Source organism: Lepidochelys kempii, chromosome 6 (assembly GCF_965140265.1).
Source record: "Lepidochelys kempii isolate rLepKem1 chromosome 6, rLepKem1.hap2, whole genome shotgun sequence".
Taxonomy (NCBI): domain Eukaryota; kingdom Metazoa; phylum Chordata; order Testudines; family Cheloniidae; genus Lepidochelys; species Lepidochelys kempii.
Genome location: NC_133261.1, coordinates 133,767,746 through 133,795,506, shown reverse-complemented (window position 1 = coordinate 133,795,506; position 27,761 = coordinate 133,767,746). Strand labels below are relative to the sequence as shown.

General features: G+C 43.4%; 1 long non-coding RNA gene across 1 annotated transcript in view; it reads right to left on the bottom strand.

Moving 5' to 3' along the window:
* LOC140913941 (uncharacterized) overlaps positions 1-27,228 on the bottom strand; it is a 39,054-nt gene extending 11,826 nt beyond the window's left edge. The window contains exon 1 of the long non-coding RNA XR_012159707.1: positions 27,058-27,228. This is a non-coding gene — a long non-coding RNA (uncharacterized lncRNA). The remainder of the gene's footprint in view (positions 1-27,057) is intronic.
* Positions 27,229-27,761: the final 533 nt, after the last annotated feature.

Sequence of the window (27,761 nt, the reverse complement as noted above, 5' to 3'; positions counted from 1 at the left end):
TGAAATGATTTACAGCACGTCCCCTTTCTCCCAGCCTTTCCAGATGGCACTGTTTGTGTAAGGCAAACTGGGATGGGCTCTGCAGAGATTCTCACTGGTATGGAAACACTAGGTTCATTCCAGTTCTAGAGATGTTACGAGCTCCAGCAATATTCCCCGTTCTACACATAGGACATGCATGTGAAACTTTACTTTCTCTAAAACTGGAATCCAAGGGCAGGTCTATGCTACAGCCGGGATCGATCCACCGGCGGTCGATTTAGCGGGTCTAGTAAAGACCCACCAAATCGACGGCAGATTGCTTGCCAGTCGATTCCTGTGCTCTACCCCCAGCGAGAAGAGTAAGGTAAGTTGACCCCGCGGTAACTCGACCTAAGGTACGTCGACTCCAGCTGCATTATTCACATAGCTGGAGTTGCGTAGAGTAGGTCGACTTTCCGCGGTAGCGTAGACATAGCCCAAATGGCTAAAACTGGATATTACAAGGTTTTCTAGCATTTGCCCCACACGACTGAGCAAAGCTAGAGCCTCATTTCTTTATAAAAGTATTCATGAATGCTTTGAAAGAGCGTGAATAATGTAAACACATTTTGCACTTTAGCTCCTCTTTGGATTCATTATCTTAGAAACAATATCTGGACTGCCAAAGGGCATTTATGTTTCTTCGCAAAATGAGAACAGAGCTTTTCCCTGGCTCATGGCAAGCTGACATTGGGAGGCATTAGAAAACATAACCAATGAAAATGAGGCTGATGGATCTCTGAACAGGGGTGAATGTCACCACAAAGAGAGAGCCTGCACACGGCAGAGGCAACATTACTTTTACTACTTGCGCCCCACAAATTGGGTCTCACACTAGGATTTTATTAGGAAAACAGTGAGATAAGGATGTCACTCTCTCTCTTCTGCTTTCTGCAGGCCAGATCCTGATCTCAGTTATATCTGTATAAATGTGGCACAACTCCATTGATGGTGGTGGCGGCATCATGGGCAGCTTACCCCAGGGTCACTGAGGTGCCATCTGGCCCTTTTTGAAGTGAATGACTGGAGTCTATTTTCACAGAAATGTTTAAAAGAATCATTGGCAAGTCAAAGAATCAATTGGATGATTTGTTTTAGATATCTACAGATATCTATATATGCTTGCTCCCCCCCTTAATCTACCTAGATTGCAAATAATGAGAAGCTATGGATCCAATCAGCTCAAAGACAGAACAATCCCCTCACTGTTACAATGACATCTGTGTAAACTGAGAGGGAACAACGTATAGAGGAACTGTAAGAAATTCTACTTATATTTTATCAATAGGATTTAGAGACACATGGGATTATTCAGCTCTGCATATGCAAAACCCATCTGCTAATGTCTAACCAAAACCAACCAGCCCTTTGTTTTTTAATGAGGGTTTTGTTGTGTTTTTTTTTTACACTGTGTGTACCACCAGGAGAAGGCAAAGAGCAGTTTCTCGCAACTTCCAGCTGCCATGAATACAAGAATCTTCCCCCCCCCCCACTCAGGCCTTTAAAATATGGCAACAAAGTACCTAATGCAAAGGTGATACTGTTCCTGCATCAAATGGACACAAAGACATGCTGCAGGGGTTGGTCCATAGTATTCATTTTGAAACAGCTGAGTGTTGTTTCCCATTTCCTTTTGAATTGGTCTGAATCCCGGGTTACCCTTGCTGAGACTTGGGGCATGATGAGGTTTACTCTGAACAGATGGAGCCATAACTGACGATGTGTTCCCGCTGTATCCATCCATGCTGGTCATCAGGACTGACCTGGGAACAATAGCCACGGTGCTTTACATCCACGTCATGATGTTTGTACATGTCATGAATGCCAAGGGTGCACATACGTGGTATTTTAGGAACAATAATCTCTGACACATGTATATGGTGTCTGCCCAAAAAGGGTTGTGTAAGATCATGAGACGTATAAAGAGGGAAATCTCAAGTAGGAGTAGACAGGTTACTTCAACTCAATATTTGGCTCTGGTGCCACCATGGCTGGAATCCTGTGACCAGTGCTGGTGCCCATAATTCAAGAGGGATGTTGACAAATTGGAGAGGATTCAGAGAAGAGCCACAAGAATGACTAAAGGATTAGAAAACCTGCATTGTTGTGGCAGACTGAAAGCTCAATATGTTTTAACAAGAAGAAGGTTAAGGGATGACTTGATTAGAGTTTTTAAGTACGTAGTTGCACAGGCACCAACTTCTACTGGCACCGGTGGGTGCTCAACCCCCCTCTGCCCCTGGTCCCGCCTGGACTCCATCCCTGCCCATCCCCCTCCTGTCCCCATTCCAACCTCTTCCCCAAAGTCCCTGCCCCAACTCCATCCCCTCCATGCCCCTATTCCTACTCCTTCCCCAAATCCCCACCCTGGCCCCGCCTCTTCCACACCTCCTCCCTGAGCACTCCACGATCCTGCTCCTCCCTCCTCCCCCAGCGCTTGCTACCGCTGTTTGGCGGAGGGGGAGGGGAGGGGAGGTGAGGTGGGGCAGGGCAGGGAGCTTGGCTGCCGGTGGGTGCAGAGCACCCACTGATTTTTCCCCGTGGGTGCTCCAGCCCCAGAGCACCCTCAGAGGCAGTGCCTATGCATAGCTGGGGAACAAATAGTTAATAAAATATTCTTCAGTCTAGCAGAGAAAGGTAAAACGTGATCCATTGGCTGGAAGTTGAAGCTAGGCAAATTCAGAATGGAATTAAAGCGTTAATTTTTAACTGTGAGCGTAACTAACCACTTGAACAATTTACCAGGGGTCATGGCGGATTCTCCATCACTGACAATTGGAAAATCAAGATTGGATGTTTTTTTCTGAAAGATCTGCTTTCACAACTGTTCTGGGGCAGTTCTCTGACCTGTGTTATAAAGGAGGTCAGACTAGATGATCACAATGGTCCCTTCTGGCCTTGAAATCTACAAATCAATATTACATAAAAATGTACATTTATTGCAAATTCTGTGGTCTTTTTGCATATTCTGTCAAACAATGCAGCATATTCCTGTATATTGTAAAAATCTGGGTTGGTATAAGCATGGTGTTTCTGGAAATACAGTGTATGTTTTTATGGACCAACTCCATAATCAGATAAGGAGTTTATTAAGTAACCAGGGTCAGGTACATAATATTGGGTTCCCAGTCACACTGGCTGCTTGGTCCTGCCTACGGGGTGTTATAGCCAAGTAACCCCATGTCCTTTGTTAAGTCAAGTAATCCAGTACCTCTCTCCTCTACCAAGCATCAAGCAATACATGAGTTTTTCACCCTCGAGGAGACTGCACAGACAATTATTTGTAGGCTGAGAAAAATGTGATGCTTTAAATTAAAGGGGACTGGATAGCTTTGGTAGGAGATTCATTTCCCAGTAGCAACAGTGGGAAGGATTTCCATACAATGAGATAGTCCATAGCATTGGCCAAAATAGGTACCAAGTTATATTTACACATATCCTTTAACTCCCTGGCAATCCATATTCCCAAGTACCTCGTTTTCTCTTTTGAAAGGGAGAATCACAAGAAGGGAGAATGCACCCAGCCCAATTAATAGGCATTCAAATCTTGAATAGTTTATACCCTGAGTCTGATCCAAAGTTATCTTTGATTGCCATGAAACCTGGGACGGAGGTTTCTGGCGGTGCAGTGAAAGCGCTATAGAATACCTGCATAGCTGAACAGGATTTAATAGATATGAATAATGAAAAGTAGTTTTAAAATATTACAATAGAAACAATGTGCAACATTATCCTTTTATGTGCATTCACAGAAGCCTGCCAGTGGCTGGATCAGGCACAACTGAACACCAGGGAAAAAACCAGTCTCCGCATTCCCAATTTGACCAAAATCAGGGTGAATGGAACAATGGGCCACAAAGACACTTATCAGAGTTTCCAGCAGGATTTTTTTTTACCAGAAAGGCTCAATTTAATTTCAAATAAGCAGTGGGAGTTTGGGAATCTTCTCCAAAGTGACTGTCTTGAGGTTCTCCCATAATTAATTATGGGTAGCCTTAAAGCAAAAGAGCCCTACAAAGAACTGTATAGGACATTTCTTTCCTTCTGTATGTGAAATCTATCTACAGTCTCTTCTTAATGAAGTTATATAATCCTGATATATCCCCTTAAGACATGATCTCTTGCTAAGCCCTTCCACACAGATAAGAACAAGTGCAAGGAAAGGAACACCACAAGCATTTAAAATTGTCTGTTTTCCTTTTTTTCTGTTCTGCCCCATTCTCTCTGTTCTCACTGTGTTGTTTTTTTTGTTTTGTTTTCTCTTCTACATGTCTCTGGTTTTGTGGATGAATAATCATATCTCTGTGTATCCTAAAATAACCATGTGTATAATTCTTACTCTGTGCTACTGAATGCAGTTTATGGAATAATTGCTACAAACTGGAGTAGAAAATAACGTTAGGAATACATTTAAAATGGAATCAATTCCCATGTGTCTGAGAGAGAACTCAGCAGAGGAGAGGAGACCCATGCTGGAAGCAGGGAAGGGAAGGGAAGAGAGCGCTGTGTGAAGGTGACTGCTAGTGTTATGTAAAGGGGAGATGTGCAGCTGCAGAGACCAGAGCTCATTCTCCCTTCTAGAAGGACATAAAAACGACCAGACTGCGTCAGACCAAAGGTCCATCCAGCCCAGTATCCTGTCTGCTGACAGTGGCCAAAGCCAGGTGCCCCAGGGGAGTGAACCTAACAGGTAATGATCTAGTGATCTCTCTCTTGCCATCCATCTCCACCCTCTGACAAACAGAGGCCAGGGACACCATTCCTTGCCCATCCTGGCTAATAGCCATTAATGGACTTAGTCTTCACGCATCTTATCCAGTTCTCTTTTAAACCCTGTGTGGCAAAATACCTTGTTCGCCTCAGCAGGCTCAGTGCTTTTTAGCCTGGGAGACCCAGGTTTGGGGCAAGGCGAATCCTTATAGGAGGCACAGGGTCCTGCCACTACTCTCCTCAGTTAGTCCCTTGGGCTTGTTTTCCTTCCCTTCGTTGGACCGAGTGCAGCCTCCCTACTAGGGAGGCCTGGTGTCTTGCTGCAAACAGCCTACCGGCAACTTCCCTGCTCCTGCTCCTGCTCCTGCTCCTGTTCCTTCCACCCAGGGGTGGGTTTAAAAAGGTCCCAAGTAGTTGGAATCAGCTAAACCTAATTGGTTCCCTAGCAACCCCTTTTCCAGCTGAACCTTATTGCCCTGTGGCTCTCTCTCCTCAATGGATAGGGAGGGGCCTTTTAATCCCCTGGGACTAATTACTACCTCCCTTTTATAGCTGTTTGTCCTGGGTTTACCACACCTGTTATAGTCCTAGCCTTCACAACTCCTCAGGCAAGGACTTTCACAGGTTGACTGTGCGCTGTGTGAAGAAGAACTTCCTTTTATTTGTGTTAAACCTGCTACCCATTAATTTCATTTGGTGGCCCCTAGTTCTTATATTATGGGAACAATTAAATAACTTTTCCTTATTCACTTTCTCCACACTACTCATGATTTTATAGACCTCTATCATCTCCCCCCTTAGTCTCCTCTTTTCCAAGTTGAAGAGGCCTAGTATCTTTAATCTCTCCTCCTATGGGACCCGTTCCAAACCCCTAATCATTTTAGTTTCCCTTTTCTGAACCTTTTCTAATGCCAGTCTATCTTTTTTGAGATGAGGGGGCCACATCTGTCCACGATGACTCCAAGATCTCTCTCCTGATTAGTTGTAGCTAAATAGCCCCCATCATATTGTATGTATTGCATGTTGGGGTTATTTTTTTCCCCAATGCACATTACTTTACATTTATCCAAATTAAATTTCATTTGCCATTTTGTTGCTTCATCACTTAATTTTGTGAGATCTTTTTGAAGTTCTTCACAGTCTGCTTTAGTCTTAACTATCTTGAGCAATTTAGTATCATCTGCAAACTTTGCCACCTCACTGTTTTCCCCTTTCTCCAGATCATTTACGAATAAGATGAATAGGTCTGGTCCTAGGACTGACCTTTGGGGAACACCATTAGTTACCCCTCTCCATTCTGAAAATTTACCATTTATTCCCACCCTTTGTTCCCTGTCTTTTAACCAGTTCTCAATCCATGAAAGGATCTTCCCTCTTATCCCATGACAACTTTATTTACAGAAGTACACTGTGTCCACTGGATCCCCCTTGTCCACATGCTTGTTGACCCCCACAAAGAATTCTAATAGATCAGTAAGACACAATCTCCCTTTACAGAAACCATGCTGACTTCTGCGCAACAATTTATGTTCTTCTATGTGTCTGACCATTTTTTTCTTTACTATTGTTTCCAACTAACGTGCCCGGTACTGACGTTAGACTTACCAGTCTGCAATTGCTGGGATCACCTCTAGAGCCCTAGGTGGGGCTCCCAGCTGCAGGGACAGACCAGGGGGCTCCAGCCGTCAGCGGGAATCTGTTACTGGGTTTGATAAAGCTTGAAGAAATGACCAGTGTGATTGTGACCTACAAGCCCTCTTTGCTGCAATGCAAAGAGCAAAGCAGTCTCTAGCCATTTGCCAACTATTCCGAAAGAGGCAATCCTGGCCTCCTCCCTCAGGGCTGCAGGAATGGTGCAGCTCCACTGTACAGGCAAAGGGGCTGGTTGCTGCTGCAGCCCAGTGCTCCCAGCGCGACCAGGTGCAGACAGGGGAGCGGGCGGAGCAGAGGGAGGCTGAGAGAGACAGTGGTGTGGGAGAGCCTGCAGGAGCTACTTCAGCCATTAGGCTGCCTTAGCTTGGGCAGAGCAGCTCCACAGATGGTTTCTCAAACACACAGCACCTGGCCCCACTCCCACGGCTGGCCTCTGCATTTGCCCCTTTGCTCCTGGTTTTACTGAAATGGGCTGTGAGCCTCAGGGGCTGCTTGCTGCACTTGTTGGAGTTGATCCAAATGTCCCCTTGGATTAACTGGGAGCAGGTTCCAGCCCAGGGGGCGAATTAACAGGACCGATCCCTGATGCAGGCTGTCTGTGCAGGGATGGTTCCCAGGGGCCCAGCTGTGGTGGGTTAGGTAATTTCCAGCCACAGTAAAAGGGGTAAGCTGAGAGACTGCAGGGCTGGTTGCTATCAGGGTACATTGCTTTCTGCGAGGAAGGTGGAAATGATTAGGGAAAGGCTGCTTTTAAGCTTTAGCATGAGATTCAACCCTTGATGGCCTACAGCCAGGCTTTCCTGGTGAAAAGCATTCAGCAGGCAGGCTGGCTACCTTTGTGCCCTGGTTTCCTGGCTGTGGCATCTTTCAGTATGTTTGTTCTGGGCTCTGAGGAGGGCTTTACATTAGCTGAGCTGCCAGACTTGGGAGTTTGAAAAGTTTAGGGTGCCCTATGCCTCGCTATACCCCTCTCACCTTTACAGGCCCACCAAGACTGTAAAAATGTCACTGTACCAGCAAGGGCTGGTTTAAAACATTCTGTGAACTTAAGAGAAAAAGGAGGAAAAGTTGTTTAAAACCTGAAGGATCTTAAGGGAAAAGTGTCACATTGACTTTCAGCCAGATTGTCCAAGCCACCCAATCTCCTGGGTATTGAGATTCAGCCAGAGGCAGGAACCGTAATGACAGGCTTGGCACTGAGGGTTCTCAACCTGATAGCGTTTTTTGTTTTTGCAAGCACAAAGGCCAGGTGGAAGAGAGAAGCTGTGAGGATTTTCTGGAGGAAATGACTGTCTTTTATTTCTCTTGTGATAGAGGAAAGAAGCCAATTCTAGCCCCCAAACCACTGTGCAAGAGGGAAGAGCTGATGTGTTCATTTATGTGCATATCCAAGGCACAGCATCACTGACCTGTGCATGTCTCTGATTTTAAACACAAGCATGCAAACATACTATGTTAATATGGTCTGTATGCCCAGCTGAGAGTAGCAGGAAGTACTCTGTGATCCTGTTCCTGGAAAGAGATCTGTCCCTGTGAACCCTAACGCCCATGGAGAGTTAGTGAAAATCGTTTGTGCATTTCCATTTACAGGATCAGCACACGGTCTGGAGCTGTGTCAAGCAAGGGATGCTCTGCTGTCATTCATGTGCAAAGGGGGATAGTTAGGAGAGTTCAGTATCTGCAGAAGTGTGCCTGCCCATTGAGAGGAGAAGTGGGACTGAGCTCACAGAAAAGCCTGTTTTATTTTTTTAACAGAAAATAATCACAATTCTGCACTTCAGCAATATTCTGACTAGAAGTGAATTGCTTGAATCAGAATATGCCATTTTCACAAGAAAATAAAAGTTTTACTCTTGAAAATGTTTCCACCTGAAAATAAACTGGTCGAAACCCTGTGAGTTGTAATCTTCACAGCAATGCAGAGCCTGTTGTCACACTTCTTCCATCAATAGGAGCTAAATATCCTACAGTGCTTCAACACAATTCTCAAGATGTATGACACAGCACATTCACCAAAGTTATTTCTTCTTCCTTGTTTTGCTAGGCATGAATGTTCTGCTTCTTTTCACACCACCAATGAGTTCTTTAGAATTCATCTGGTGTTCAAGGGTTGACTTGCATAACTTGTTCACGTTGTTCAAAATCTAGCCCAGAACCTAGTGAGGTGCTCCAAGGGGAAGGGAATGGCTTTCCTGTCCAGGGGGGAAATTTTGAGACATAAAAATCTTTCCCCATCATGAATCAGGAAGAAAAACCAATTCTTTCCCCCAAATCAAACATAAAATAAAAATGGTTCAGGTTAATTGAAACATTTTGTTGTCATAATTTAAAAACATTTCATTTCAATTTTAACCCATTTTTGTTTTGTTTTCACTATATTTAGCTTAATTTTTTATTATATATCTTGCCATACTGCTTAGGAACCACAGTCATAGACGGGGCCCCATTGTGCTAGGCACTGTACAAACAGACCAGCAAGGCAGCCTCTGCCCCAAAGAGCTTCCCATCACAGCAGACAAGAAGACAACAGAGGAATGTAAACACAGGACAGCACATGAAAAGAGTGAGTCAATATTGGTCAGCAAGATCAGCAGCGGTGTCCGTACACCAGCATCCTGGAAATCAGAAAAAAAAAAAATCAAAAAAGTTGGTTTCAGGAATTCATTGAAAACAACCTTTTCCTGCGGAAAGTTTGGGTTTCAACAAATTGGATTTTTTTTTTTTTTTTTTTTTTTGCGCAATGCTAAGTCTCTGACCTGGTCTCAGTAGCTTCCCATTTGAAGTCTTTGCCAACATGCCCCTGCAGCAGGTAGAGGGGTGGGATACTTCCAAGTGGTCTGTTGATTTTTGTAGAGTTTTTGCAGAAGCAGTTTTGAAATCCATCAGCTGCGGTTCTGTGCTCAGTGTCCTCTCTGATCTGAACATCGTTGCTGGCAGTAGCAGTGTTTGTTTATACTCATTTGCAGCCATGTTTCAATATTTAATTATCTACAAGCATCAAAAAAGATTGCTTTAATACTGAGCATATCCCAGTTCCATTGTGTTTTACCACATGACATGACTTAACTAAATCCTGGAAGTACTAACTATAGCTGAAGCCATATTTTTTTCAAGTGATGCTATTGTTGATGAATGCTGAACAGTAAATCTGCGCAGGAAAGAAAAGCAGAAAAATGAAGGTGCACTTGATGAAGCTTAACTTGAAGACTATTGGAAAGAATTTTACATCTCAGATTGTTTCCTTGATTCATATTTATGGCTACCCAGGATCTGTTTGTTTGTTTGTTTCATTATATGCCGTGTCACTGCTATGAAATAGCAAACAATATGCAGCACAATATCATGCGTAGGAAACAATAAAGATAGCCAGGATCAAAGAATATGTCAAATTCATAAGAGCAGATTGGACTGAATCTGTGTGATAAGTTATGCTTCAGACAAGGAAGAATTGATTTGGATGTTATGTACCAATATATCATCATTTGAAGGCACAGTTCTATATTTTGTCTGACACAAAAGAATATGAATTTCAGTATCAGCTTGTGATGATTTTCATATCTATTAGCTGCAAAACCCAGGAAAAGGGGCTATTGTGAACTTGTCCTTTTCAACTTTTGTGGGATCTGAGCTGCTGGAGGGAAGGATGGGGGCAGTGTCCAATATTAATTCTTAAACAGATTAGTTTTAAAGATTCTTTTTCAAAACCTTCTCTGGCTTTATCCTCCCCTTAGGAGCACTGGGGGCGCTAGACTCCGGAATAAGTATGTAGTAGAAGGGATGCCGGCCCGAAACTGCTTATGGGCCTATCTTCTGCCCTTCTCCCAGGAGGTCATGTCAACATATCTGCCAGGACTACTAATTTCTGGTGGCAGATCTCCAGTTGGTGTGGATTGACCAAAAGGAAGTAGACTTAGCCAAATGCATAAAATGTCCATATACTGCTAGACAGCTCTTGGGCTGCCATAACAGTGTAAGTTACAGACGGGCAGATGGAGAACTGTTTAGACATGTGAGCCAAGCTTTCCCTACTTGGCTGGATACAATTGTTCAGCAAATTTGGCCCTTCAGATACTGAGGGGACCGGGTTAAAAAAACAAGCTCAGGTCCTTGGCTTCCTGCATATTCTCCAGGCCATTTATGCAGGTTGTTGCAGCCTCTAAAAGGGCAACAAAAATGATTAGGGGTATGGAACATCTTCCATGTGAGGAGAGATTAATAAGACTGGGACTTTTCACCTTGGAAAAGAGACGACTACGGGGGGATATGATAGAGGTCTATTAAATCATGACTGGTGTGGAGAAAGTAAATAAGAAGTGTGATTTACTCCTTCTCATAACACAAGAACTAGGGGTCACCAAATGAAATTAATAGGCAGCAGGTTAAAAAAAAAAGGAACCATTTCTTCACACAACTTACCATCAACCTGTGCAACTCTTTGCCAGAGGATGTTGTGAAGGCCAAGACTATAAGAGGGTTCAAAAAAAGAACTAGATAAATTCATGGAGGATAGGTCCATTAATTAGCCAGGATGGGCAGGGATGGTGTGCCTACCCTGCTTGCCAGAAGCTGGGAATGGGTGACAGGAGATGGATCACTCTGTGATTGCCCGTTCGGCTCATTCCCGCTGGGGCACCTGGCACTGGGCACTGGTGGCAGACAGGAGACTGGGCTGGTTGGACCTTTGTCCTGACCCAGTCTGGCCGTTCTTATTCTCTGACATTCTCCTCCATTAGCCCAACCCTATCACAGATTTCTGTCCCAGCCAGGGTGGGGCTGGCACAATCATCTGCTGAAGGGTGGAGCACCTGCAAGTCCAGCAAGCCTGCAGTCCCCCCATGCAGCTTCTACATGGGGGTAGTCTTATGATAGGTCCTGAAACAACTGGTGAACTTCGGCCATAGCGAATGAGAGAACTTGTTCCACATACGGTACTCAGGGGCATTGCTATAGTGGTTTATCTCCCCTTCAAGTATCAGAACAAACATGGAAAAGCTTCAGCTAATGCAATTCCCAGTTGCTATATCAGTCTGTATCTGCTTCCTGGAACTTCAAAATAATACCCGTTCAGTGTGTGTACCACACTTGCCAGACCTGCACAGAATCATTCCTGAAAAATATAGGGTGAAATCTGGAATCAATCCTGCTGCTCTTGTGTATATCTGACTGATGTTTTGAAATTACATGCTCTGATATTCCCAGGGACGTAGAGATGAGCTCCTAATCCTGTTTTTCACACAGTCAGAAAACACTTCACTAATCTCTGAGAGGGGAGAACTACCTGTAATGCATATATATTTATCCTATATCATTCCCAAAGTAAAGCTGAATCCACATGGGTACAATATGGTTTTTACTTCAGCTAAGGATAAAATTGTCCCAGGCATCTCTGTTGTTTAGGAGTTACAGGGAATCACAGTGGCTACTGTCCTTTATTTTAATTTAATGAGATCACCCTGATAATCACATTTTCTTGGTGGTCACCAAATTTGAAATCTGAGCTGCCTGCGTATTAGGTACCAAAACTCCGCTCTTCCTCTTTGCCCTTTTCACCCCAGTCTGAGTCAGAATGGGGTAAGTGAGAGGCGAATCAGGTCCCAGAGAGCTGAATTTGAAAATTGCTCTGAAGTTGAAATACACCAATGGGGAATGCACAGAGTGTATGCAATGCATAATCACATGTTCTAATGACTGAAACCATGCAGGAAAACGGGATCCAGTGGTGTTCATGAGTACCCGTGGAAGAAGAAAAGATGCCAGCTACAAAGTGGACTAGAAGCCTAGGTCTCAGACGTGGGGACCCAATCTCAGTGCCCAAACTCCTGGGGCTCAGGAGCACAGGCTGAGCCGAAGATAACGGTGCAATGATATCGACACAGTTTCCTCTTGGTAAAATATGAGTCATATAACAAAAGTTGCCCGTTTTTGCTCTGTAAAGACCCAGCGACACATCTGTCAAGGGACTGCGATTCTTTTTTTACATACTCCAGTTTTACAACAGTGTAACTCCACTGACTTCTGTGGAGTTACTCCTGATTTACACCAATATACGAGAGAGGAGAATCACGCCATATACCTTGGGCTTGTCAGTGTGAGGATTAATCTTACATACGTTCTTGCTCCACGTGTGCTATGTCCCAATTCCCCTAGCCAGGCTCAGCTCTGTCAATTTGGTCAGTTATAATGCAGCAGGATAGTGAGTTTGTGTGTGTGGTTTTTGGGAGGGGGGTGAGGGGGTGAGAGAACCTGGATTTGTGCAGGAAATGGCCCAACTTGATTATCATGCACATTGTGTAAAGAGTTGTCACTTTGGATGGGCTATCACCAGCAGGAGAGTGAATTTGTGTGGGGGGTGGAGGGTGAGAAAACCTGGATTTGTGCTGGAAATGGCCCACCTGATGATCACTTTAGATAAGCTATTACCAGCAGGACAGTGGGGTGGGAGGAGGTATTGTTTCATATTCTCTGTGTGTATATAAAGTCTGCTGCAGTTTCCACGGTATGCATCCGATGAAGTGAGCTGTAGCTCACGAAAGCTTATGCTCAAATAAATTGGTTAGTCTCTAAGATGCCACAAGTACTCCTTTTCTTTTTGCGAATGCAGAGGAACTAATTATTGTTATATTTTTCTTTCTCTTTTGTCGTCAAACATCTGTCACATCGTTACATCTGTTACATTGTTCCTCTCTCATGCATACTGATTGACGAAGGCCCATAAATGAGTTTTCACGTCTAGTAACAGACAAAACCCTCCCACCAATCAACCTCATATAAAGGAGCAGAGTCCAAAGACAAGCTCCTGCAGCTTACATCCTGTTTGTATCAATTACAAATACGATTGCTAGAATTAAAAATTTTCTTCAATGCTCCTACAGGGCAATAGGTAATTCTTCTCGATTGGTTGCAGAAATCCTCAGCAAAAGACAGATAAAAACACAATAGATTTAATTTTGAGGAAAATAACAGTATTAAATATCCCTGAGTCATACGTGCCTGACTATATCTCTAATCGAGTGGAAGAAACAGATTTCCCATCCCCCTCTTATGTGAAGGAAGGTTCAGTCGTTTGACCTTATACTTGGACTAAACACTGATCTACTGGATGGGGAAGCCATGGGCTGTTTAGTCAAATATTGAAAAAAACCCAAAGTCCTATTTTCTAGCTCTGTAACCCTTTGACCATCACATTTGGTGCACACTCGGAACGCCACCTTGCTTCTCAGAGCATCCACTGCATTGTGCAGCATTTCGTTTCAGGGAATGATAAACATGACCAGAGCAGCGCTGTGGGAAGCCCTTCAGTTTAGCCACTTCATTGCTTCACAAAGCAACGACTCTACACCGCGTTCGGTGTGCAGTGGCTTCTTTATGGCCCTGTGGACATGCAGCTGGAGCACAGAGGTTACGCTGACTGTTCCATTGTATTAGACCAGCGGTTCTCAACCTGAGGCCCACGGGCCGCATGCGGCCCGATTAGCACAGAGCTGCGGCCCGGCTGTGTGCTAAAAAACGGGATTCAGCATTTCCTGCGCTGGTCTGGCAGGGGCAGGGCTGGCTGAGGGGGAGAGAGAGCGAATCAGGCAGCCTGCAGGAGCGCTGCTGCCGGCAGGGGGCTGGTGAGTGGTGCAGTGGGTGGGAGAGGGTGTGTCTGTGGGTAGGTTTGGGGGCGTGGCTCTGGGCAGTGAGGGGGTGCTGCAGCACCCCCAGGTTTTAGGTGGGGCTCAGCTCCAGGGGTCAGATCCAGCTGCGGGGGTGTGTGTGCTCCAGGTCCAGCTGCGGGCAGCCTGGCCTTGCATGGGGGGTCCCGGGGCCTGGCAGTCCAGCCCCTGGCAGCGGTGGGGTCCAACTGCCTGGGCCTATTCAGGGATCGGGTCTCGGTTCTCTGCTCCTGGCCTGCCTCTGGGCGGGGGTGCTGGACATAAGGGATTGTGAAGGGGCTTACGGGGGGGGGGGTGGCGCAGTGGTTCTCAGCCTGCTGGCCACAGTGGTAAACAGGTTGAGACCCACCGTAGTAGGCTGTACGACACATCCCTAAGGCACCAGTATGTGCTCTTGGCCAGGTAAATCTACTGTACTGCTGGGCAGGAGCAAAGCAGAATGCGTACTTGACTAAAGCCCGTCTTCCAGAAAGGCATCCAGTCTGGGTCTGAGACAACAAGAGATGCTGAATCCACCACTTCCCTTGGGAGTGGTCAGTCACCCTCACTGTTAAACATGTCACCTTATTTCTTCTTGGAATTCATCTGGCTTCAGCTTCCATACACCAGTTCTTTTTCTGCCTTTTTTTTGCTCGATTGAAGAGCCCTTTAGTACCTCATATTTTCTTCCTGTGAACGTCCTTACACCTCTCACACTTCCTTTTGATAAAACAAACAGATTAAATTCTGTATGTCTGGTTCTTTTCTGTACCCTCTCCAATTTTGCAACTCTGTTGTTAAAATGTGATGCCAGCACTATACACGGTAGTTGTCTCGTTAATGCCATGTCCAGACAAAAAATCACCTCCCTGTTCTTACTCATGACACCCCTGTTTATACATCCCCGGATCACTTAGCCATTGTTACTACAGCATCACACCGAGAGCTCGTGTTTAATTGTTTGTCCTCTATGAGTCAAAAATCCTTTCCAGAATCTCTGCTTTCCAGGATGCAATTTGGGAGGTTTGGCCTGCATTATGCTTTACAGAACTTTGCATGTGTCTGTATTAGAATGCATTTTGCTTGAATGGGCCCAGCAATCCATATCACTCCATACAACTTTCGTGGCCTCCTCATTAGTTACCACTCTGCCAACCGTTGGGCCATATTTCATCAGCAGTGCTGATATATTTATTTTCAGATGGTTGATAAAATGGTGAATGACATCAGTCATGGAACTGATCCCTGTGAACCTCACTAGAACCCCCCCCATTCAATGATGATTCCCCACTGACAAGTGTTTTCTGAGGTCTGCCAGCCAGATCTTAATCCATTTCACATGTCCAACGCCTGACAAAATTTGAATCATATTACATCTACCCAGTTACAGTCATCAACCAAATGTGTCACTTCATGAACAAATGAAATCAGGTGGTTTGACAAGACCTATTTCCCATAAAACAGGTTGACTGGCATTAATTATATGCCTATCCTTTGCCCTTTCTGAATATTGGCACAATATTAGCCCTCTTCCAGTCTTCTGGATTTTCCCCAGTATTCCAGGACTTATTAAAAATGAACATCAGCAAGTCGAAGAGCACCTCAGCCCATTCTAGGAATCTTGAGCCTGGTTATCCTTCATAGATATTCTACTTAGTTTTCTCTTTGGTCACAAAAGGGCTTGAAAATACTTCATCCCCCTCATGTGATAGGTGTATATCACCCTGTTTTGTCCCAAATATGGAACAGAAATATTTAGTGAAAATTTTTGCCTTTTCTGCATCATTATTAACAATGCTACCTTCTCCATCCAGTTATGGGCCTATGCTCATTGCTAGGATTTCTTGTGTTCCTAATAAACTTAAAATACGTCTTTTTATCACATAGACCATCGTCACAGGTGGTCACACAGAATACCCCAGCTCAGACTCTTATACCTTCGTCATCAGTTAAGACTTAAATATATTGTCTTAGACCAGACTGGGGAAAGCACTAGGTGAACATCAGTGCAGATTAAGACCTCCTTCAACAGCAGGCTCCCATCTTGAAACATACTCCCCTTGGTAATGCTGGTTCAAGACTGTGACTGTCCGTGTGAGTCTGATCTTTTAGTGTGTTGTTTTTCTGTTCATGACCAAGACCTTGCATCACAGCAACTACTGCCTCTACATAATTCTTGCACTGTGAGCATAGTATTCATAGGCCTATAAATCATCCAAGAATTGAAGTAAGGGGCATCAAGTAAGACAGGAAAATGAAAGCAAAAAATAAATGTAGTAAGATTTCTGGCTTAGAATACTGGTGAAGTTTTATGGAATATGTTTTGTGGAGGTAATAATCCATTCCCAAGGGCCACGGATTGTTAGCTTTGAAGGCTGGAAAAGAGAATAAGTTTAAGGCCCACTGAGCATTCAGGGCTAGGGATAATGTAGGAGCAGCCAGTTTGAAAAGCAGATCACGTGCTGTTTAAGGAGCTTTCAAAACCTTTGGTCAAGCTAAGACTTTCCATAGCTTGCATTCAGTGCAGAGCATTTGAAACAATGATGTACATTCATACAACATATCTGTTTCTCATGTAACATGGAGATTAAACATATCTGCTCATTTTGAAAAATTGGTCAGTGCTGGAGGGGATGCCCTTTTCTTAGTCTGAGGAATGGATGGAACAAAAGACTATAAAAACCTGTAAAAAACAAAAGAAATTTTATTTCTCGATTCACCTTATACAAGTACTGTCGTGAAATCTCTCTATCATGAAAGTTGAACTTACAAATTTAGAATTATGTACAAAAAACTGCATTCAAAAATAAAACAATGTAAAACTTTAGAGCCTACAAGTCCACTCAGTCCTACTTCTTGTTCAGCCAATTGCTCAGACAAACAAGTCTGTTTACATTTGCAGGAGATAATGCTTCCCGCTTCTTGTTTACAATGTCACCTGAAAGGGAGAATAGGTGGTTGCATGGCACTGTTGTAGCCGGGGTCGCAAGATATTTACATGCCAGATGCGCTAAAGATTCATATGTCCCTTCATGCTGCAACCACCATTCCAGGGGACATGTGTCCATGCTGATGATGGGTTCTGCTCAATAATGATCCAAAGCAGTGCAGACCGATGTATGTTCACTTTCATCATCTGAGTCAGATGCCACCAGCAGAAGGTTGATTTCTTTTTTGGTGGTTTGAGTTCTGTAGTTTCCACATCAGAGTGTTGCTCTTTTAAGACTTCTGAAAGCATGCTCCACACCTCATCCCTCTCAGATTTTGGAAGAAACTTCAGATCCTTAAACCTTGGGTCTAGTGATGTAGCTATCTTTAGAAATCTCATATTGGTACCTTCTTTGTGTTTTGTCAGCTCTGCAGTGAAAGTGTTCTTAAAACAAACAACATGTGCTGGGTCATCATCCAAGACTGCTAGAACATGAAATATAGGCAGAATGTAGGTAAAACAGAGCAGGGGACATACAATTCTCCCCCGAGGAGTTTAGTCACAAATTTAATTAACATATTATTTTTTTTATGAGCATCATCAGCGTGGAATCATGTCCTCTGGAATGGTGACTGAAGCGTGAAACATACCTGGCACGTAACTATCTTCCAATGCCAGCTACAAACGGGTCACGTGAATGTCTGTGTTCACATGTAGGTGCCCTTGTAAATAAGAAGCAGGCAGCATTTTCTCCCATAAATGTAAACAAACGAGTGGCTGAACAAGAAGTAGGACTGAGTGGACTTGGAGGCTCTAAAGTTTTACATTGTTTTATTTTTGAGTGAAGTTATGTAATGAAAAAATCTACCTTTGTCAGTTGCACTTTCATGGTAAAGGGATTGCACGACGGTATTTGTATGCGGTGATATCGCTTTTGTTGACCATTTTACAGTGCAAATATTTGTAATAAAAATAATATCAAGCGAGCACTGTGCACTTTGTGTTCCGTGTTGTAATTGAAATCGATATATTTGAAAATGTAGAAAAACATCTAAAAATATTTCATTCATTTCCATTGGAATTCAATTGTTCAACACTGCGATTAAAACTGCCATGAATCGCAATTTATTTTTTAATCATGAACAATTTTTTGAGTTATTCCTGTGATTTAACTGCGGTTAATCAACAGCCCTACAATAAATTGTAATGCGCACATTTAAGATTAATCATTTTCATCCAGTCTGAATATGAAATTTAACAGTAACAAAGAATGCAAATTAAAAAAGTGTCTTTTCAGCACTTCTGAAATGTGAACTGTGAGCCAAGTAAAAAGCATGGACCCTTTGTGCCTGGCTGGAGCTGAAGGTCACAGCCAGAGCTTCGGGACATCATTGTATGTGAGAACAAAGGGCTCGTCCCTGTTGCTTTCATTTTGCAATAGATATTGAGTTACAAATAAGGAACTCTCCCATCTCATTTCTGGGAGATATGACAGATTGAATCTCCAGCAGGCATATTTTTTACTCAGGTAAAGATCTGTTTATCTTCTAATTGCAGAGTTGTAAAACAAAGCAAAACAAACTACACTTCTGTTTTGCAACAAATAAAAAAAAATCTCCTGTTCCCTTGAGTTCTGAAAGCTAATTATGTCGCCTGGCACACTTAAATAGTTAGCTGCACTCCAGGTGCTACTCCAGTGACAACTCAAAGCAGAGTCCAGGTCAACTCCAGTGACTCTGTAAAGTGTCTATATCAGCTATGATTCCCTATCGGAAGCCTGCATCCCAAGAAAGGGGGGGGAAATTCATAGGCAGGAGTTGTAGACCAACCTGGATGAGCAAGCATCTCAGAGAGGTGATTAAGAAAAAGCAGAACGCCTACAAGGAGTGGAAGATGGGAGGGATCAGCAAGGAAAGCTACCTTACTGAGGTCAGAACATGTAGGGATAAAGTGAGACAGGCTAAAAGCCATGTAGAGTTGGACCTTGCAAAGGGAATTAAAACCAATAGTAAAAGGTTCTATAGCCGTATAAATAAGAAGAAAACAAAGAAAGAAGTGGGACACCTAACACTGAGGATGGAGTGGAGGTCAAGGATAATCTAGGCATGGCCCAATATCTAAACAAATACTTTGCCCCAGTCTTTAATGAGGCTAATGAAGATCTTGGGGATAATGGTAGCATGACAAATGGGAATGAGAATATGGCGGTAGATATTACCATATCTGAGGTAGAAGTGAAACTCGGACAGCTTAATGGGACTAAATCGGGGGGCCCAGATAATCTTCATCCAAGAATATTAAAGGAATTGGCACATGAAATTGCAAGCCTATTAGCAAGAATTTTTAATGAATCTGTAAACTCAGGGGTTGTACCGTATGACTGGAGAATTGCTGACATAGTTCCTATTTTTAAGAAAGGGAAAAAAACGTGATCCGGGTAACTACAGGCCTGTTAGTTTGACATCTGTAGTATGCAAGGTCTTGGAAAAAATTTTGAAGGAGAAAGTAGTTAAGGACACTGAGGTCAATGGTAAATGGGACAAAATATAACATGGTTTTATAAAAGGTAGATCATGCCAAACAAACCTGATCTCCTTCTTTGATAAAGTAACAGATTTTTTAGACAAAGGAAATGCAGTGGATCTAATTTGCCTAGATTTCAGTAAGGCGTTTGATACGGTGCCACATGGGGAATTATTAGTTAAATTGGAAAAGATGGGGATCAATATGAAAATTGAAAGGTGGATAAGGAATTGGTTAAAGGGGAGAGTACAGCGGGTCATACGGAAAGGTGAGCTGTCAGGCTGGAGGGAGGTTACCAGTGGAGTTCCTCAGGGACTGGTTTTGGGACCAATCTTATTTAATCTTTTTCTTACTGACCTTGGCAAAAAAAGTGGGAGTGTGCTAATAAAGTTTGTGGATGATACAAAGCTGGGAGGTATTGCCAATTTAGAGAAGGACCAGGATATCATACAGGAGGATCTGGATGACCTTGTAAACTGGAGTAATAGTAATAGGATGAAATTTAATAGTGAGAAGTGTAAGATCATGCATTTAGGGATTAATAACAAGAATTTTAGTTATAAACTGGGGATGCATCAATTAGAAGTAATGGAGGAGGAGAAGGACCTTGGAGTATTGGTTGATCATAGGATGACTGTGAGCCGCCAATGTGATATGGCCGTGAAAAAGCTAATGCGGACTTGGGATACATCAGGCGAGGTATTTCCAGTGGAGATAAGGAGGTTTTAGTACCGTTATAAAAGGCACTGGTGAGACCTCACCTGGAATACGGTGTGCAGTTCTGGTCTCCCATGTTTAAGAAGGATGAATTCAAACTGGAACAGGTACAGAGCAGGGCTACTAGGATGATCCGAGGAATGGAAAACCTGTCTTATGAAAGGAGACTCAAGGAGCTTGGCTTGTTTAGCCTAACCAAAAGAAGGCTGAGGGGAGATATGATTGCTCTCTATAAATACATCAGAGGGATAAATACCGGAGAGGGAGAGGAATTATTTAAGCTCAGTACCAATGTGGACGCAAGAACAAATGGATATAAACTGGCCATTGGGAAGTTTAGACTTGAAATTAGATGAAGGTTTCTAACCATCAGAGGAGTGAAGTGCTGGAACAGCCTTCCAAGGAAAGCCGTGGGGGCAAAAGACCTATCTGGCTTCAAGATTAAACTCCATAAGTTTATGGAGGAGATGGTATGATGGGATAACATGATTTTGACAATTAATTGATCTTTAACTATTCATGGTAAATAGGTCCAATGGCCTGTGATGGGATGTTAGATGGGGTGGGATCTGAGTTACTACAGCGAATTCTTTCCTGGGTATCTGGCTAGTGAGCTTTGGCCACATGCTCAGGGTTCAGCTGATCACTATATTTCGGGTCTGGAAGGAATTTTCCTCCAGGGCAGATTGGAAGAGGCCCTGGGGTTTTTTCGCCTTCCTCTGTAGCACAGGGCATGGATCACTTGCTGGAGGATTCTCTGCACCTTGAAGTCTTTAAACCATGATTTGAGGACTTCAGTAGCTCAGACATAGGTAAGAAGTTTATTGCAGGAGTGGGTGGGTGAGATTCTGTGGCCTGCTTTGTGCAGGAGGTCGGACTAGATGATCATAATGGTCCCTTCTAACCTTAACATCTATGAGTCTATGAATGTGTGCTGCAAAGGTTATTTCTTCCATTCTTGGGCTAACACATAGAGTAAGAGTGAACAAAATTGTTCTTCCCAGTCTTGGACCTAGGACTCTAGGATCTTCACTTCCTGATCTGTTATTGACAGCTGACATATCAGAAAGATCATTAATGAATTGCTCAGATTGACTTGATTGTCCCTCAACTGCAAAGAAGTGTTCTTAAAGAACAGCAACAGGCTGATCTTCATGATTAAGGGTTGCTTTGAGTGGTGAGAACAATTAGTGTATTTGCTACCCTTTGGGATTTCCTATTTTAAGTCCTAGCCAGATAGGCTAAGAGATTCTGTATTAGGAATAGACTGAAAGAACAACATTGCAGTCTGTTCCCCGAAAGGTTTCACTGGATTATTAGAACCACAAGCTGTCACTTTAAGAAAAGTGGTTCCATACCACTGTATACATTGGCAATCTGTGAGTCACTTACACTATTTTAAATGCAGCTCTGGTGTGCTTAAATAGACAGAATAGTTAATAAAGCAAAGGACATTTTAAAATATCAAGGCTGAGAAGGAGGGAAGTTTGCCTTGTGGCTAATGGCCTGGAGCATGAGATATGAGTGGGGGGCTCTGGAATTGCTTCTGCTGTGCACGTGCTCTGTGAGCTTGGAAGACCATCACTTTGCAGCAGGGGAAACTGAAGCTCAGAGAGGTTTAATGATGGGCCACAGATCAGTGTGAGACCCGCTATGTTCCCAGCACACACACATGGAGTTAGACTGTTGCAGCATAACACTACCCCTAGGAATCCTGGATTCTAACACAAGACAACCAAATACAGAGAGAAGTGAGAGCAGGCTGCTCCCTCAGGCACAACTGGACTCACATTGCTCTCGGCTTGCTCTGTGCAGACTGACTGCAGAAGATCCACACTGCATGCTTCCCTACAGAGGCCTCTAGCCTGCAGGCAGGACCAGGAAACCCCTTAGGATTTAAGGTGATAGCATGACATTTGTATGCAGTTTTCAATTCAAACAGCCTTGGAGCTCAGGCTCATTCGCAGCCTCCGGACCACAGCCTGTCCCAGGTGAGTCATGTAGGGCTGGGTTGTAGCTGTTAAAGCCCATCCCTGTGCGGGAGTCAGGGTGCCCCTGGAGCACCTCTGGAGAGAATCACAGAATCATTGAATCATAGAATATCAGGGTTGGAAGGGACCTCAGGAGGTCATCTAGTCCAACCCCCTGCTCAAAGCAGGACCAATCCCCAATTAAATCATCCCAGCCAGGGCTTTGTCAAGCCTGACCTTAAAAACTTCTAAGGAAGGAGATTCTACCACCTCCCTAGGTAACGCATTCCAGTGGTTCACCACCCTCCTAGTGAAAAAGTTTTTCCTAATATCCAACCTAAACCTCCCCCACTGCAACTTGAGACCATTACTCCTTGTCCTGTCCTCTTCCACCACTGAGAATAGTCTAGAACCATCCTCTTTGGAACCCCCTTTCAGGTAGTTGAAAGCAGCTATCAAATCCCCCCTCATTCTTCTCTTCTGCAGACGAAACAATCCCAGTTCCCTCAGCCTCTCCTCATAAGTCATGTGTTCCAGACCCCTAATCATTTTTGTTGCCCTTCGCTGGACTCTCTCCAATTTATCCACATCCTTCTTGTAGTGTGGGGCCCAAAACTGGACACAGGACTCCAGATGAGGCCTCACCAATGTCGAATAGAGGGGAACGATCACGTCCCTCGATCTGCTCGCTATGCCCCTATTTATACATCCCAAAATGCCATTGGCCTTCTTGGCAACAAGGGCACACTGCTGACTCATATCCAGCTTCTCGTCCACTGTCACCCCTAGGTCCTTTTCCGCAGAACTGCTGCCAAGCCATTCAGTCCCTAGTCTGTAGCTGTGCATTGGGTTCTTCCGTCCTAAGTGCAGGACCCTGCACTTGTCCTTGTTGAACCTCATCAGATTTCTTTTGGCCCAATCCTCCAATTTGTCTAGGTCCCTCTGTATCCTATCCCTCCCCTCCAGCGTATCTACCACTCCTCCCAGTTTAGTGTCATCTGCAAATTTGCTGAGAGTGCAATCCACACCATCCTCCAGATCATTTATGAAATATTGAACAAAACCGGCCCCAGGACCGACCCTTGGGACACTCCACTTGACACCGGCTGCCAACTAGACATGGAGCCATTGATCACTACCCATTGAGCCCGACAATCTAGCCAACTTTCTACCCACCTTATAGTGCATTCATCCAGCCCATACTTCTTTAACTTGCTGACAAGAATACTGTGGGACTCTGCCTCAGGTGAGCAGGACCTTTGCTAGTGCTGCTGTTGAACCCGCCCATAGGACGGGGCAGATTCCCCTCCCTGTGGCCAACTGAAGCACAGTGGGCAGGGCCTGGCCACACCACCTGCTTTTGGGGCGAGTTCCCTGCAGAGCACAGAGGGTGCTGTTGGAGTGACCCTGGCACACTCGTGTAAGAAGGAGGGGGAAGCTTTCTGCCTGTGTGGTCCACTCCAAGAGCAGGCCTCATGATTTCTGGGCCGTCCGTGCAAGGGTGACAATGCTCTTTACCCTCTGACTCACGTTGTAAAGAGCTCCCACAGGGGAAGTGCCAAGGGTTATCAACACCAGATGCTGGCCCTTGGACTCAGGGCTCCCAGCCCTACTCTTAGCCCCCTGAGCCAAGTGACTTTCCAGAGGTGGGGAACAGGGGCTAGAGCCTAGGTACAACAGCAGCTCCCGGTGGCTCTCAGGCTTTCATGTCACTTTGTGTTTACCTAGCATCATTTCCCCCAAAGGCTGTAAATGTCTTACGTTATAGATTGCAAGGCTGGAAGGGACCATCATGACCATCTAGTCTGACCTGCTGCACAACACAGGCCAGAGACTTGCCCCCAAATAATTCCTACAGCAAGGCTTTTAGCAAAGTGTCCAGTCTTGATTTAAAAAATGATCAGTGATGGAGAATCCACCGTGACCCTGAGTCAATTGTTTCAGTGGTTAATTACCCTCACTGTTAAAAATGTACCTTACTTTCAATCTGAATTTACCTTATCAACATCCAGAGGCTTGTGAAATTGCACAGAATGAACCAGTGAGAAATCATGCATGGACTTTCGTAAAAGATAATAATAAAAAACCTGCTCCCCACCCCGCTGCCCAGTCCTAGCTGTGGCATCAGGAAGTTAGGGTCAGATCCAGAGCCCATGCATGTCAATAGGAGCCCTTCCCCTGAGTTCAGTGGGCTGTGGAACAGGAACACTCAGGAATGGGAAAAGTCCTCACATAGCTCACCTGCACGTTAAATGATGCTCGAGAGCTTCCGCGTGCCAGCTGGACCACAGTCTGCTTCGTGGCTGCACCTGATGCTCCTAAGAGGGAGCTAACTGGGTGCCAGGCTTTGCATCTGAGATTGTAAATTGTTGCATTCAGGATACTCCTCTAAAGCAATGGGGCTATGAAAGGGTTCACTTAGCTTGGTGGTACATTCTGGCAGTGAAATGATTTTAAGAAATCTTTACAAAAATAATTTCCTCTCTCAAATTTAACTATTTTATTTTTAATTCTGTAAATGCTAAACATGTTCCATACAGCTTTGGCCAAGGGGGTGTGTTCTATTCCTTTAAAGATCAAAATACTTATTTTAAAAGGAAATCTTAGAGTTCCTTAATCCATAGTGTGGCAATGGCTTATTTAAAAAATAAAAATAATGGCAAACGGAACATGTTCTGACCTAGGCTATGGACAGGGCATGTTCAGTAAGTTTCGTTTATCATCTTTCAGTGTCTTTTCTGTGATAAATACACGACTGTAATCAGTGCTTGTGAAAAAAGACCTACATTCACTTATTTCCTTTAAAGAGAAAAGGGGGTTTAAAGATACTTTTGTGTGTATGCACACACACACACACAAACACACACACACCCCGAGCTACATTGAGCCCATCTAAGCTAGAACTGAGCATGAGGCGGAGTGAAAGCACATGGATTTCCATTCCTTGTCCAGGCAAGCGTTTCAGCCTAAGCAATGAAGAAACCCGACTTCAGATCAAGGTGATCCAATAAGGATCAAAATGTGAAAACTGGGGAACAGGAAGTAAACAGGAAACTCAGGGAGAAGTGATTCACACAGGGGAACATGGGCTGAGTTTCCAGTGAAAGTGACTGAAGCAAAGAGCAAAAGTGATTTCTACAGATTTATTTCTGGTAAGGCAGAGAATTGGAGCACATGATCAAAAATCAGGAATGTAGAGGGAAAATACATTAATAAAGGCAAGGCGTTCTGGGCCAGATGGCTGGATCCTGTTCCAAAAAGCATCTTATGATGCAGATTTGGTGACGCAGAACCATGCTGTGTATTCATGTCAGTTTTGCTGATTTGTTTAGTTTAAAAAAATCTAAAAAACTGAAACATTTTGTTCTGACATTTCTAAAACAAAACATTTTTATTTTTTGGTTCTAAATGATTTTTCACTTTAAAATTTCCTTTCATTTATTAAAAATCATACAAAACCTTTTAAAATGGTCAAAATTGAAACAAAACATTCTGTTCAACCTGAAATGAAATGTTTTGTCTTACCCATAACAACATTCCCCAGTGAATCAGGAAGAGAGGAGGGCAGGAATCAGCACAAATAATGTAAAATAAAATTCAAATAATAAAACATAAAGTAATATAAAAATAATAAAACCAAAATTAATAATCTGACAATGAAAAAGTTCCTAACATTTTTTTCCTGAAATGTCAGAATCCCCACAGAATGGAAATTCACAGTTTTGACCAGCTCTACTTATGAACCCCCAGAGATAGGAGCTAATGCTATACACTGCTGGACACTGGGAGCCCCCACTTTCCAAAGATGTATAGAGCATTTTTTGAGCCTTAAGAGTTGACAAGATATCTGATCCCATGTGCACATTATTCAGACAATGTTGTTGTTGTTCTTCAACCTCTTCAATTCTCTTTCTTGAACATTATCTGAAAAGCTGTTCGAGTTCGCACCAATCTGTGATCCCTCATGACACACAATGCTAGCTTTCAAATGGTATCAAGCATTAAAATATCCAACTCTGAGTGTCTATATGACAAGGGGTTGCTAAAATAATAAAGAGCTGGCAAAAAAAAAGAAATTTCAGGAAGTTACAACTGTCCAGTGAAGTTAAAAGCAAAGAAATGTTTGGGGTTAGGGGAAAATATATATAAACACAAATGCACAATGACCAGTCAAAATGCTAACTACCCCGCACCCAAAAATTCTAATAACTGATTTTTTCTTTCAAAATCTTTTTAAGAAATGTTTTCATTTTTTCAATTCAGTTTTTGGATTTTTTTTTATTTAAAAATGGTTTCATATTGGTGGAGGGAAAATCCCACACATTTTTCTCCTTTTCTCCACTAGAAAAGGTGTAGGGGAGGTGGTTAAAAAATGGGAGAATATTTTCTTTCCCCCATTTAAAAAAAGTGAAATGTTTTTATCATTTTTGAAATTTGTTGTTTCAAAATTACTTGGTAAAAAAAATGTCAATACAATTTTTTCACAGAATGGTTTGTTTTGATTGAAAAGTCATTTTTCATCCCCTCCCAAAAAGTATCATGCAGCTCTCATAGATCCTTGCTTTGTGTGTCCTGATTGGTATTGTGACCAGGGTCCTAGTGGGGGCCAGCTGTGGTCACTCAATTAAGGTGAACTGCAAAGAATTGGGCAAACAATCCCCACAAAACTGGTGGATATTCCAATACTTAGATTCACCAAGCCAGCATAAAACAGCTTCTTATCATATACAAGAACAGGTTCTACCAATCCCAAAGGACCAGACACATTACCTCCCAGGTTATTGAATATTCCAGATCTTGCCCAAATACATGCTGCAGCCAATTCTTATTATTAACTAAACTAAAATTTATTACAAAATAAAAGAGAGAGACAATATGGTTAAAAGATCAATATACATACAGACATGAGTTCTGTCCATTGAGGTTCAGATTCATAGCAGAGACGGTGAGCTTTGTAGTTGCACAGAGTTCTTTCAGAAATGGTCCCTAGGTTATAGTCCAATGTTTACATTTCAGGGCGATCCAGTTCGAACTAGGATCTCAGTCCTTATGGCTCAAGCTTCCCCTCTGGGAAGCCTCAAGCAGATCTGAGATGACAAAATCAGGACCCAATGGACTTTTAAACAGTGTTCTAGCATCCACATGACCACACAGTCCTGGGTAAACAATATGCTTTTGATGTAACCTTCTGCATCCTAAACACGACCAGGAATTAGTTACACAAATTAACATAGGACAATGTATCCACTGAGCAGTCCATCACAAACTTCAAAGAGCGTACAGACAATGACATTATTTTACCAAACATTCATCTAAATGTTAATATTCCCTTTTGATCTCTGAATCAATAGTTGTAGTGACAGACAGGAACTGTCTGTTTACATGGCTAGAAGTAAAGATACACACAACTAGTATCACTTCTAACAATAGAGAACTTTTTTCAGAGTAGCAGCCCTGTTAGTCTGTATTCGCAAAAAGAACAGGAGGGCTTGTGGCACCTTAGAGACTAACCAATTTATCTGAGCATGAGCTTTCCTCAGCTACAGCTCACTTCATGGGATGCATAGTGTGGCAAGCGAACTTTGCATTTCAAAGTTCTAGGTT